This window comes from Triticum aestivum, chromosome 5A (genome assembly GCF_018294505.1).
Source record: "Triticum aestivum cultivar Chinese Spring chromosome 5A, IWGSC CS RefSeq v2.1, whole genome shotgun sequence".
Classification (NCBI taxonomy): domain Eukaryota; kingdom Viridiplantae; phylum Streptophyta; class Magnoliopsida; order Poales; family Poaceae; genus Triticum; species Triticum aestivum.
Genome location: NC_057806.1, coordinates 245,509,047 through 245,521,313, shown reverse-complemented (window position 1 = coordinate 245,521,313; position 12,267 = coordinate 245,509,047). Strand labels below are relative to the sequence as shown.

Genomic DNA, 12,267 nt, shown 5'->3' with positions numbered 1-12,267 from the left:
ACCTACATCTCCTACAACACCATGTGAACCAATGACTAGAAATCGAGCGAGGGCTATTGAAACTAAGGTGTACTCGTTCCTCTCCGAACTTACCCTTTCTTCATATGAAGCATGGCTACTACCTCAAGCGGAAACCCTATGTGTGATCAGGTACCTAGAGGATAGCCACGGAGCAACTACACCCAATGACCAAGATGGCGAGGACACCAAGTACGAGGACCAAGAGAAGAAGCTGCCAGACGTCTACAGCCTCCGGACGACCGAACCACATCGGACGTCCGACGACTGGAGCACCAACCAACCAGCCCAAGCCCTAGCCAGTGAGTCCTACAACAGCCAGACGTCCGACAACCCCCAGCACCCAGACGATCGAGCCCCTCCGGACATCCGGTGCCACCCAACAGAACGAAAATTAACAGAAGTGCGAGCCCTCTGGACGACCGAGCCCCGGACGACCGAGCCCTCCGGACATCTGATGGTGCCTGACCAGCGCAGAATCACCGGACGACCGGTGCCCTCCATACGACCGGACCCTTGCGAGCCTTCGGACGTCTGGAACCCGTCGGACGTCCGACACCTGTGTGCACACAATGACTAGGGCCGAGGCCCATGTATCCCATTCGTCCCTCTAGACTATATATACTCCTCATCCTCCCTCTTTCTAGGGTTAGCATTGGTTTAGCTCATACTACAGATAGAGCATTGCTCATCCACTTGATACTACTCCGTTTGGAGACTGAGGCCTCCTAGGAGAAGATCCCCCAAGTGGATTCAAGACCCTCTTGTGGGAAGATCCCCTAGTGGATTCAAGACCTCCTTCTAGGAGAAGAGTTTGCTACCATTTGTATCCCTCTTTGTTGGATTTGAATCATGTATCCCTCTTTGTGTTCATGGATCTAGCACATCTCGTTGATTTGAGTGATTCCTTTTGTTTCCCTTCGTGATTTCCCTCGTGTGTTCGTCGTGTTCTTCGGGATTCCCCCTCCAAATCGTAAAAGATTGGCCCCTAGGGTTCCACCCTACATCACGTGGTATGTGGCAGGAGGGAGCGCCAAAAGCAGTTATGCGTTAGAATATTAAGTTTCAGCCTTGTAACTTAACACAACACTTTTAGCTGCTGCCATCTTTTTTTCCATTGTAAGATACTATATGCCAATATTAAGTTTTAGTGTGTCAGTGACTTAACATAAAAAAATTACATACACGAAAATATTGAAATAAATTTTCATTTAAATTGGAAGAATTCTACATCACAATTGTTGTAACATTTCTAATTGTGAAGTTGACCCATAAATAAATCAAAATGATTAATTAATTAAATTTTCATTAATTGTAACTAACAAGTTTAGCATCATAATGTTAACTTTGAGCATTTGTAACTTAATGCAATAATTTTTACACACATAAAGTAACTGTGATGGTTTTTATTTGTATCTTAAGATTCTAGATCATAATATCTCATACTAAACAGACTTAATATGTGCGACAACAGAGATATTCGTAGGAAACAAACAAGTACAAAAACACATACTCCCTCCGTCTGGTGAAGAGTGTACGTTTGGCTTTAAAATTTGTCCACAAAAGAGTGTATTTTTATCTTTCCAATGTATTTTAAAATAAAAAATACGCCTCTCTCATCACACGGTAATCAAGACCAATAACATTCTACACTTGGCCTTCTTAATTTTTACATGCACTTAGCTCATTGGAGGTTGGGTAATTAAAGAGTAGAGAGATAGTGACTTGCACCTTTCCAATGCATTATTTACTTCACTTCATAATCTGTCTTAAAATTTCTATATGTACACTTTTCATCGGACGAAGGGAGTAGCTAGCACATAAACATGAGTGCTAAATTCAAAAAGTGTTAGAGAGATTAACGGGTCTAGAACAGGAAACATGTATCAAGACCAAATATACAAGAAGAACTAACCTTTCTAGTAAACTCCTTGGATGTAACTCTGCTCCTCTTTGTTGATATTGTTGATATGCTCCAATCGCTTGGAAAAAACCGTTGTCTTCCATTTCTTCTATAGAAATGTTGGTCGAAGATGATAGTTCTTGCATGAGAACAATGGTATCTTTTGTCGTGAGAAACCACACATTAGAAGGGACCTCCCGTTCCCCACCTCTCGCCCCCGTGTCGCCCCCCAGGGGAGGCTCGGGTGGAAACCCTCGACATCGCCGCCGCCGCCCCCTCTCCCTCACCCCCTCGCCGCCGTCGGCGCATGTCGGCGGGCAAAGCCCGTGGGCGGCTGGCGGTGGCAGGATCTGGCGCTCGTGCTGGTCGGGCATGCCCCTCGCGCTGGTTGGGCTGCGAGATCTAGAGCTGGAGTAACGGCGCACGGCGGAGCCTCGCAGTGGGGTGGAGGAGCGCGGCTGGGGCTCGCGGGAGTAGCTGGTTGCGGCGCGGTGGCCCCTCCTGGAGGCGACAACACATGACTAGGCGGGTCAAGGCGGCTGCGGCGCGGTTAGGGCATGGTGGCGTGGTGGTGCTCGGCCAAGAGCGGTTGCGCTTGTGGCGGCCGAGCACGCGCAGTCTTCGTGCCTCCGTCATGGTGCCCTCGTGGTCGTGGGCGTTGGAGGCGGTGGAGTGGGCCGGATGGGTCCAATCTGGGTTGTAGGGACGTGACATAGCCGTCTGCCGAGAGTTGGCCTGACGGTTTGGTGTGCGGTCCGGGGACCCTTGGTCGGGCATGAAGAGAGCTCGGCGAGTTCTCTGCCGTGGAGGTGTTGGTGGTATGGCTGTGTGCTCCTGGCGGTGTGGGTCTTGGAGGGACCACGACTTCTCGGCTATGATGGTGAGGTGGTGCGGCGGCGGTGGACTGGCCAACTTGGATGTTGTGGCCCCAATTTGGAGGGCAGGGATGGAGGTGCAGGGCGATCCGAAAGAAATTCCTGCCCGTGAGGCGGCAACGGTGTCCGTGGGCGTCGTTCCCCTCCTTGGAGGCTCCGCCAAGGTGTTGATAGAGGCGAGGGTGTCCCGATCTTTCGATGAGATGATAACTATCGATTTGGTGGAGACGACTTTGACGATCCGACTACAAACGTGCACGATGTTGCGCCTTAGCAATCGCTAAACCAACTCCGAGAGGTTATTGACCACGCTGGAGCACGATCAACCTGACCACGAAGGTCTATTCCTGCAAGCAATCGAAGAACGAGCAAGAATATGATAAAGCAATCTGAATATTGCGAATATATATGAAGTATTGATAATGGTGGGGATCCGTAAGCGGTCTTGGTCTGGTCGTTGGACACAAACGAAGTACACGAAGTTGCACTGGCTAACTTTTAACTAAACAAATCCCAAGGAAAAAGCTACTAGATGGATCTACTTATATAGGAGCAAGGGGTGGCGGCCAAGGAGGTGGGAGGACGTCCCAAGGCAGCCTAAAACTAACCCTAGGTCGTACAAGGCTCATGGGCCCAAGTGGAGGTGATGTAACACCTTTGGACTTGTAGTTTGACTCGGATTCTGCTGCAGCATCAGATTGTTTCGTCCACAACTCAACGCTCCGGACGAATTTGAAGGAGATTCCAATTGGGTTGGAAAGTGCACGAAATCTAGTTTCCAACAAAAAAAGAATCACCCAATTCGGAGTCCGTATGAAAAACTTGTGTGCGTTTTGAGTCAGGTATGTCTGTGCAGTCCGAATCTGAATCCAGAACGTGAGAGACTTGGACTCTATCTTCTCTTGGGCCAAAAGTGACGTGAGAGAACTTTTTGGACAGCAAATAAACATCTCTTTCTTCCTTATCTTCATATGTGGATTGTACAAATGTCCCATACACCTGCAATTAGACAAAACACAAAAGTGTGTGAAGTATTTTTGTTCTGGATAACATAAATAGATTATTGAATAGTTTGCACTAGAAATCACCTGACAAATATGCATATATGCAATATTTTTGGTCATATCCAAGGTAGTCATGTCCTCATCATCCTCCCCTTCTTGAAAATAAAGCCGTCCTCGGCGTTGCTTAATCTGAAATGTGGCTAACAAAGGAGACAAGGTGTACATGTTGTATATGTATATGTCATCCATTTTTATTTCCCTTGATTTTTGCATATATGACACATGAATAGATGAGTAACTTGCACAGTTCATAAAATCTAAAGCCAAAAAATTAGCACAAGAAGTAGAAGGCATGAAAATATTGCAACTCAGTTTGCACATATAAGTGAAGCTCTTATTCATTTCAAAAGATTGACAATGTTCATCATTAAACCATCCCAACATTGGTGAATAAACCTTACTTGCATCAAATTTACATGCTACAACATGCTTAAATAAGCAAACATGCAATAAGTCATTCAACACAGAATCATCACCAAGATTAGAGGTCATATCAAAATGATTAAACATTGGTTCTTTTGCATCAATAGTTAATTCAATGGGTGCACTCAAAATTGTTGGTATTTTAGTTATTTGATCACATGGCAAAGTCAAATTATCAACGTAGTCCTCTAAAATAGGTGGTGTGATCAAAGTAGTGGGTAGCTCATCAGATGGTGCATTCAAATTGACAAGGCATTCATCATTCTCATGTAGAGATGGAAGATCAGTACCTTTGTCATTACCTCTTATGATCAACTCAGATGATGTAGCCATTCTCGGGGGCGATGTGTCACATGGTGGAGGTGATGTAGTCCTGACAACAACGGATGTGGTTGTCATACTATGCCGAGTAGTTGAAGGAACAATCATATCAACTCTTGGAATGTGCACCGTGCGCTTGTTCTCCTCGTGGCCAACACGTTGTTTTATTTCCTGTTCAGCTTTGCAAGCAAGATGAAACAAATGGTCCATAGGATAACACTCTTCATGAATTAGTATCTCTTGAATATCACGGTTTAATCCTCCCCAAAATCTATCCATAAAATCATCTTCACTTTCTTCTAAAGAGGAATGCAACAAGGTAGTTTGTAAATCATCATAATATTTTGTTACAGTTTCACTACCTTGTTTTAAGTGTTGCAACTTCTTAATCATGTCACGAGTATAATAAGCAGGGACGAAAGTATGTCGCATGGCAAGTTTCAAATCATCCCAAGTAGTAGGTATATAATCAGGGTGTAACCGACAATATTCACTCCACCAAACCAAAGCATAACCAGTGAAAGAACCAACCGCAACCTTAACCTTTTTATGTTCATCAAAATTATGGGAAGCAAATATATTTTTTATGTCGAACTCCCATTCAATATATAAAGCAGGTTTAAAACGACCATTAAATGGTGGTATAGATACATTAACCTGATCATGTGCATTTGGATGTTTGTGCACCTCTCGTGACGGTTGTGGTATTTGCAAAGGTGGTGGCACGTCTCCCGCGATCGACAAAGCCCATGAATTGACTCTGGATCCTGTCATGATTAGTAGAACAAGAAACAAAACCCAAAAATAATGTTCCTATAACTACTAGGATGTGGTGGTAAAACGCTCACAGTAAAGCAAATATCAATGTCTTACAAGTTCTTACCATGCAACAGGCGGTGATTGGCAACCAGCGGTGTCAAGTAACTCCGAATATTGAGTAAAGCGATTGCCAGGGGAGCGTACGTATACACGGTGTAGAAATGTGTGGAGCTGGGTTGGCTATATATGGTAGCAAAAGATTAGCAATAATCAATTCAAAGATGCAATGTTGAATAAACGCTCAACGACGGTACTGTGCTGGTCCTAGGCTAGACCGGACTAGAGACGCGAGCCTAGAACACTAATGAGGTCACGGCGTAGCACAACTAGCATCAATGAAGGATACTAAGTAGCTCTTGACAGCAAGATATAAGTGAAGATAATGATGAAAAACAATTGCCAAGCAGGATATACAACAACTCTCTCTCCAACTTTCCTCTTAAAAAGTTTGAGCCAATTTTCTGATAAATTCTTTCAAAGAATGCTACTAACTCAAGCTTTCCAATGCAAAAAGAATCACTCAATTCCGAGTTGATATGAGGAGTCAAAGAATTCTAAAACTCGCCTGAAAAATTGGAACAAGCTGTGTTCGCGAACTTCAGAGGGCAAAAAGACCTATTTAGAAGCCGATTTTGAGGTGTCAAATATTGAACAAGCTTCTGCAACTATTTAGATGCGGCTCGTCTCTAGCTTCAATTTGAGTACTCACGGAGCCAAAACGGACTTCGTATGAGGAAGATACACCTGTTTTACTGAACAGTGCGCAAAACAGATTCCAATCCGAATTCAGGTACGAGATTGATTCTAGATAGATTCGATTTTTTTTCTCTCCTTTTTTTTCTCACGTTTTTTTTCTTTTTCTTCTCTCTCTTTTTCTTTTTTTTTCTTTCCTTTTTTCTCTTTTTTTTTCTCTCTCTTTTTTTTCTCCCTCTTTCCAAGACAAACTAGATAAGATGTAGATTGGATTAGGCGAAGATGTGAATAACCTCAACTATGATTATGACAATGAACAGTGCATAGCACGTGGTGGAAATTAATAGATGGGATGATGGACGGCGGAAGGGATAATGATGCAGCGGCGGCGTGACTAATGTGAACAGAACTCGAAACTCTAAACGAACTAGACACTAAGACCAGCAACTCGACACGACGATGCAACCGATAATTCAACTATGCAAGCAATGAAAAGAAAATTGCAAAGGCTCAGACGGGCTTGGACCAAGGATGAATAGATCTAACTCTTTTTTGTGGCTTTTTCTTGGATAATAGGTAAGAAAATAAATCTAATCTAGGAAAACTGGAAATTCTCACCGAGCAACCTGAAAACTGATACCACTTGATAGAGGCAAAGGTGTCCCGATCTTTCGATGAGATGATAACTATCGATTTGGTGGAGACGACTTTGACGATCCGACTACAAACGTGCACGACGTTGCGCCTTAGCAATCGCTAAACCAACTCCGAGAGGTTATTGACCACGCCGGAGCACAATCAACCTGACCACAAAGGTCTATTCCTGCAAGCAATCGAAGAACAAGCAAGAATATGATAAAAGCAATCCGAATATTGCGAGTATAGATGAAGTATTGATAAATGTGGGGATCCGTAAACGGTCTTGGTCTGGTCGTTGGACACAAACAAAGTACACGAAGTTGCAATGGCTAACTTTTAACTAAACAAATCCCAAGGAAAAAGCTACTAGATGGATCTACTTATATAGGAGCAAGGGGTGGCGGCCAAGGAGGTGGGAGGACGTCCCAAGGCAGCCTAAAACTAAACCTAGGTCGTACAAGGCTCATGGGCCCAAGTGGAGGTGATGTAACACCTTTGGACTTGTAGTTTGACTCGGATTCTGCTGCAGCATCAGATTGTTTCGTCCACAACTCAACGCTCCGGACGAATTTGAAGGAGATTCCAATTGGGTTGGAAAGTGCACGAAATCTAGTTTCCAACAAAAAAAGAATCACCCAATTCGGAGTCCGTATGAAAAACTTGTGTGCGTTTTGAGTCAGGTATGTCTGTGCAGTCCGAATCTGAATCCAGAACGTGAGAGACTTGGACTCTATCTTCTCTTGGGCCAAAAGTGACGTGAGAGAACTTTTTGGACAGCAAATAAACATCTCTTTCTTCCTTATCTCATATGTGGATTGTACAAATGTCCCATACACCTGCAATTAGACAAAACACAAAAGTGTGTGAAGTATTTTTGTTCTGGATAACATAAATAGATTATTGAATAGTTTGCACTAGAAATCACCTGACAAATATGCATATATGCAATATTTTTGGTCATATCCAAGGTAGTCATGTCCTCATCAGGTGTGTCGGCATCTCCATCTCTCGCGCTTGTGATTGGTAGCGGTCTCCGGGCGAAAGCCTAGGTTCGGGTTGAATCGGCGTGATGGCGGCGTCCTCTACGTCGTTACTCTGTTGGGAGCATCGCGTTTGAAGACACAGTCTCGAGGTTCCATGTTGAGCTATTTCGGTGCTCGTCGTTGTCTAAGACGATCTTCAGTGGCGCAATGTACGTCATCGCCGGTGAATCCAAGACGGTGTCTTTTGTGAACTGACCAAGTTCTGCCATCTACTTGCCACTTTCTTTTAGGCATTGAAGAGTGGATGGTGCGTCGACGAGGGAAGTTCACCGGGAGTTGGTGTTGTCTTCGGAGGTGTCGGGCGATGGTCGAGACGCGGCGATGTTGCTCTGTTTTTGGACAAGCTCCTTTTGCTTTGTAGTTTGTGTTGTCGATGGTCGCTATCTTCGGACTAGCCTGGTGTGGTGTCTAAACTACGCTTGTTGTTCGCAACAAGTTATATTCTTTTTGTATTTTAAATTTTGTCTTCTATAAAAATATGGTACGCATTCGCGTACTCTCGAAAATAATAATAATATACAACAAGTAACAAGAACAACACAAACAATCGGCAGAATGAATCGTTTTTGCTCATCCTTACTATTTGTATAGGTTAGATTCTGTAATCTAGTCCCCTCAAAAAAAAAAACTGTAATCCACTATTTAGACGGCACACCGCACACGAAGAGGTACCCGACCTTACTCCTACAAGTATACCATCTCGATCTACAAGTGCACTACGCACATTAACAACACAACATTATATTCAAGTGCACTACGCACATTAACAACACAACATTATATTCACAAATCAATTTACGAAAATTGAAACCCTAATTTCTTTTAGGAATATTGACGCAGATGGACGACTCGCGACACACGAACCTCACCCCTCCTGCTTGCCAGAAATCGTCTTCCAGACCCTGTTCAAGAATTCATCCGATTAACCAGTTAACTTGCCGATTAATCCCTATTTATAGGGTCCCCGAGTAGCCGATTACCCGATAAATCGTCCAATTAATTAATTAAATGGTCGATTAACTTGCCGATTAGCCTATTAATCTCCTACTCACCAGCCCACCAAACAGCTATCAGTTAACGATGTCCTTAACAATGCTTCCAGAGCACGACCCATGGGCACGCGAAAGGCTGGAACAACATGAATGCAAAAAAAAGAGAGAGAGAGTCTGGAACAACATCAACCACGCAACGCTCCTTCCACGTGGCCCACGAGCAGCGAGACACCAATTCTACAATCTACACCCAGGCAAGGGCACCGGTGCCCCTCCTGACCGGGCAACCACGGGGTACACGGCTCCTACATCCAGAGGGGCAAAACCGTCCAGTAAAAAACATTCCGCCCCACCCCGTACGTCTTCTTCTTCCCCAATCTCCAACGCCCTCCTCCTCAGATCAGATCGTGGAAGCCCAGGCCAAATCCAAAGCGACAACAGAAAAGCTCGAGCTCTTGCTTGGGTGGTCGAGCGAGCAGACCCCGATCCCAGCAGTAGCACCAGGAGGAGGAAGATGTCGTCGGTGTTCAGCGGCGATGAGACCGCCCCCTTCTTCGGCTTTCTCGGCGCCGCCGCGGCTCTCGTCTTCTCATGTACGCCCTCTCCCATCTCTCTCAAACTTGCCAGCCTCTTGTGTAGCTTACATATGTTTGGGGGAATACGGTTGGAGCTCTGATCCGCCCGGATCGGCGGAGCGTTGTCCCTTCTAGCGCGCTGGTCCTTCGATTCCGTAGATTCGATTCGTTTAGCAGCCGAGACGAAGCGCGCGCTTTGGTCTGGGTTTGTCCCTGCGATCGTTGACGAGATCTTTCCGTGTCCCATGCTTGCAGGTATGGGGGCGGCCTACGGGACGGCCAAGAGCGGCGTCGGCGTGGCGTCCATGGGAGTCATGCGCCCGGAGCTCGTCATGAAGTCCATCGTGCCCGTTGTCATGGCTGGAGTGCTCGGTATCTACGGGCTTATTATCGCTGTCATCATCAGTACCGGGATCAACCCCAAGGCCAAGCCCTACTACCTCTTCGACGGCTACGCCCACCTCTCGTCCGGGCTCGCCTGTGGCCTTGCCGGACTTGCTGCTGGCATGGCCATCGGCATTGTTGGTGATGCTGGAGTCAGGTAAGCTCAATTTATCATCTCTTACTGTGTTATGCGCACTGATTTTGCTGGTATGTTGGTTTGTTTATGACTAATTTGCATTGTTAATGCACATGCCTCACGCCTGTGCCTACATAGTACTCCCTCCGTTCCTAAATACAAGTCTTTGTTGAGATTCCACTATAGACTACATACGTATGTATGTAGATGCATTTTAGAGTATGATTCACTCATTTTGCTCCGTATGTAGTCCATAGTGAAATCTCTCCAAAGACTTATATTTAGGAACGGAGGGAGTAGTAGGGCGCACGTGTTGCCTTTGAAGGGATGCATTTAGGTGGATGGTTCTGACCCAATATGTCATAGGCCGGATTCTGTTTGAGATTCGAATCTCTGTAGGCTCGCTGTTCAAGTTTCATTTATTTAGTTGTCTCGTATACTCCAATATATAGCCTTAACAGAAGTAAATTTCAGTTACAGCATGGATCATTCTCTACACAAATCCACTTAGGTTGTTTATGACTAGACTAACAATTCATCAATAAGCTGAAATCTGAGGATGAACATATACGAGCTCTTATTAGTACTACACTCTAGGCATGATATGCTTGTTGTACCAATTATCTTAGGAAACAATCTTGAGTTTTAGAAAAATGACGCTGGCTATTTCTTCCCTCACCTACGTACTATAGATGATGAGCCTTTGTTATGTCAATTACTTCTTTCACCATGAATTTTGTGTAGGTCGGTCTATTATTGGTGGATTTACTTTATATATGCTGCTCACCAGGCAAAAACATTTTTCAGTGGAACCGCCTTTGTGGATTTATGATACTCTCTGAACTGTATACTTTGTATTTGTTCTGGTCTTTGTAGTTTATTAGTGTGATGTCCTATATGTTTAGTTACTAGTATGATTCTCTCTGCTTGTTAAGTTTTGGCAATATGTATGTGTACTGCTATCTGTAAATGAAACTCCCAAACTTGGAACTAAGCTACGCTGATTCTAATTCCTTGTTAAGGGTTTAGTATTTGTCAATGTTATTAGTTAGCTCTTCCCTTTCTACAGGTTTGTTGCTCCCTGGGTAAGACCTGATAATTGCTAAGTACAAAGATTATGTAATTTAATTCTTTTTCCTTGTATATACTGTTGATTTGACATGCGTGCCTTACCATCGGAGGGTCAATTGGAACTTGCCTAAATTGTACCCCGTTCTGATCAAACGTCATTGTCTGCAGGGCAAATGCTCAGCAGCCCAAGCTGTTTGTCGGCATGATCCTCATCCTCATCTTCGCAGAGGCGCTCGCTCTCTACGGTCTCATTGTCGGCATCATCCTGTCATCCCGAGCTGGCCAGTCTCGTGCCGATTAGCCAATTAGGCATGTTCCACACACGCGGCCCTGTGTGCCCTCTTGTTTTATATTATTCAGACAGCAAACTGAGCTCTAGAGGTTATCATGTCTAGTTTTCATTCTTCTGTTTGGTGGAGAAAAAAACATCTGTAGCCAAGGGAGTTTTGCCCTTGATGTACCATTCTTTTCCCGTCAAGATGCTGGGAGGGGGTTGGTGCTTATGTATGCACAGTTATTTACCTTTTGGGTCTGGCTGGACGGTGTAATCTGGTGAATAAGCGAGAACTTGCAATGCAATTGAGTTTTGTCCATTCATCCCCCAATATCCTTTCTTGTGTCGCAAAGGAGAAGTACACATGGTTTGAAACTACTCCCTCCGTTCCTAAATACTTGTCTTTCTAGTCATTTCAACAAGTGACTACATACGGAGCAAAATGAGTGAATCTACACTCTAAAATATATTTACATATATCCGTATGTAGTAGTCATTTAAAATGCCTAAGAAAACAAATATTTAGGAATGAAGGGAGTAGAATGGGACCCTTTGGTTTAAAAGGGTCATTAAAAATAGTTTGATTTGTAGGATTAAATTCCTTTGTTTTTCTATTGATGCCACCAAAGTACTGCAGGATTCTATTGGGAATTGCATTGCAGTACTATGTCTTGCTATCCCTACGAATTTAAAATCCTCTGAATCACAGTTGTCGCTTAATACTTATATTGAGGCCTCATTTGATTAATAGGGTTAAAATCCTCTGAATCACAGTTGTCGCTTAATACTTATATTGAGGCCTCATTTGATTAATAGGGCAGTAATATTATAGGAATAGGAAACTTGTAAAAATAAGATGCCATGTATCTCAAATTCAAAGAATAGAAAATGATATGTCCTTGCTAATGTTTATTTTCCTATAAAATGTGGAGATACAGAATTCCTTCATAAGAATAGGATTTGTATTTCTACAAACTAGAGAACAGTAAATGCGGAAATTCGCAGGCGTGGACGAGCTCGTGTGCTCACGATATCAT

The 12,267-nt window shown here is 44.1% G+C and overlaps 1 pseudogene across 1 annotated transcript; it reads left to right on the top strand.

The window, feature by feature from the left end:
• Window positions 1–2,696: 2,696 nt before the first annotated feature.
• Window positions 2,697–11,549, top strand: LOC123102895 (V-type proton ATPase 16 kDa proteolipid subunit-like; annotated as a pseudogene). Its single transcript, XR_006449461.1, has 5 exons — window positions 2,697–2,960; window positions 8,029–8,092; window positions 9,190–9,383; window positions 9,621–9,906; window positions 11,125–11,549. The product of XR_006449461.1 is annotated as a V-type proton ATPase 16 kDa proteolipid subunit-like (transcript).
• Window positions 11,550–12,267: the final 718 nt, after the last annotated feature.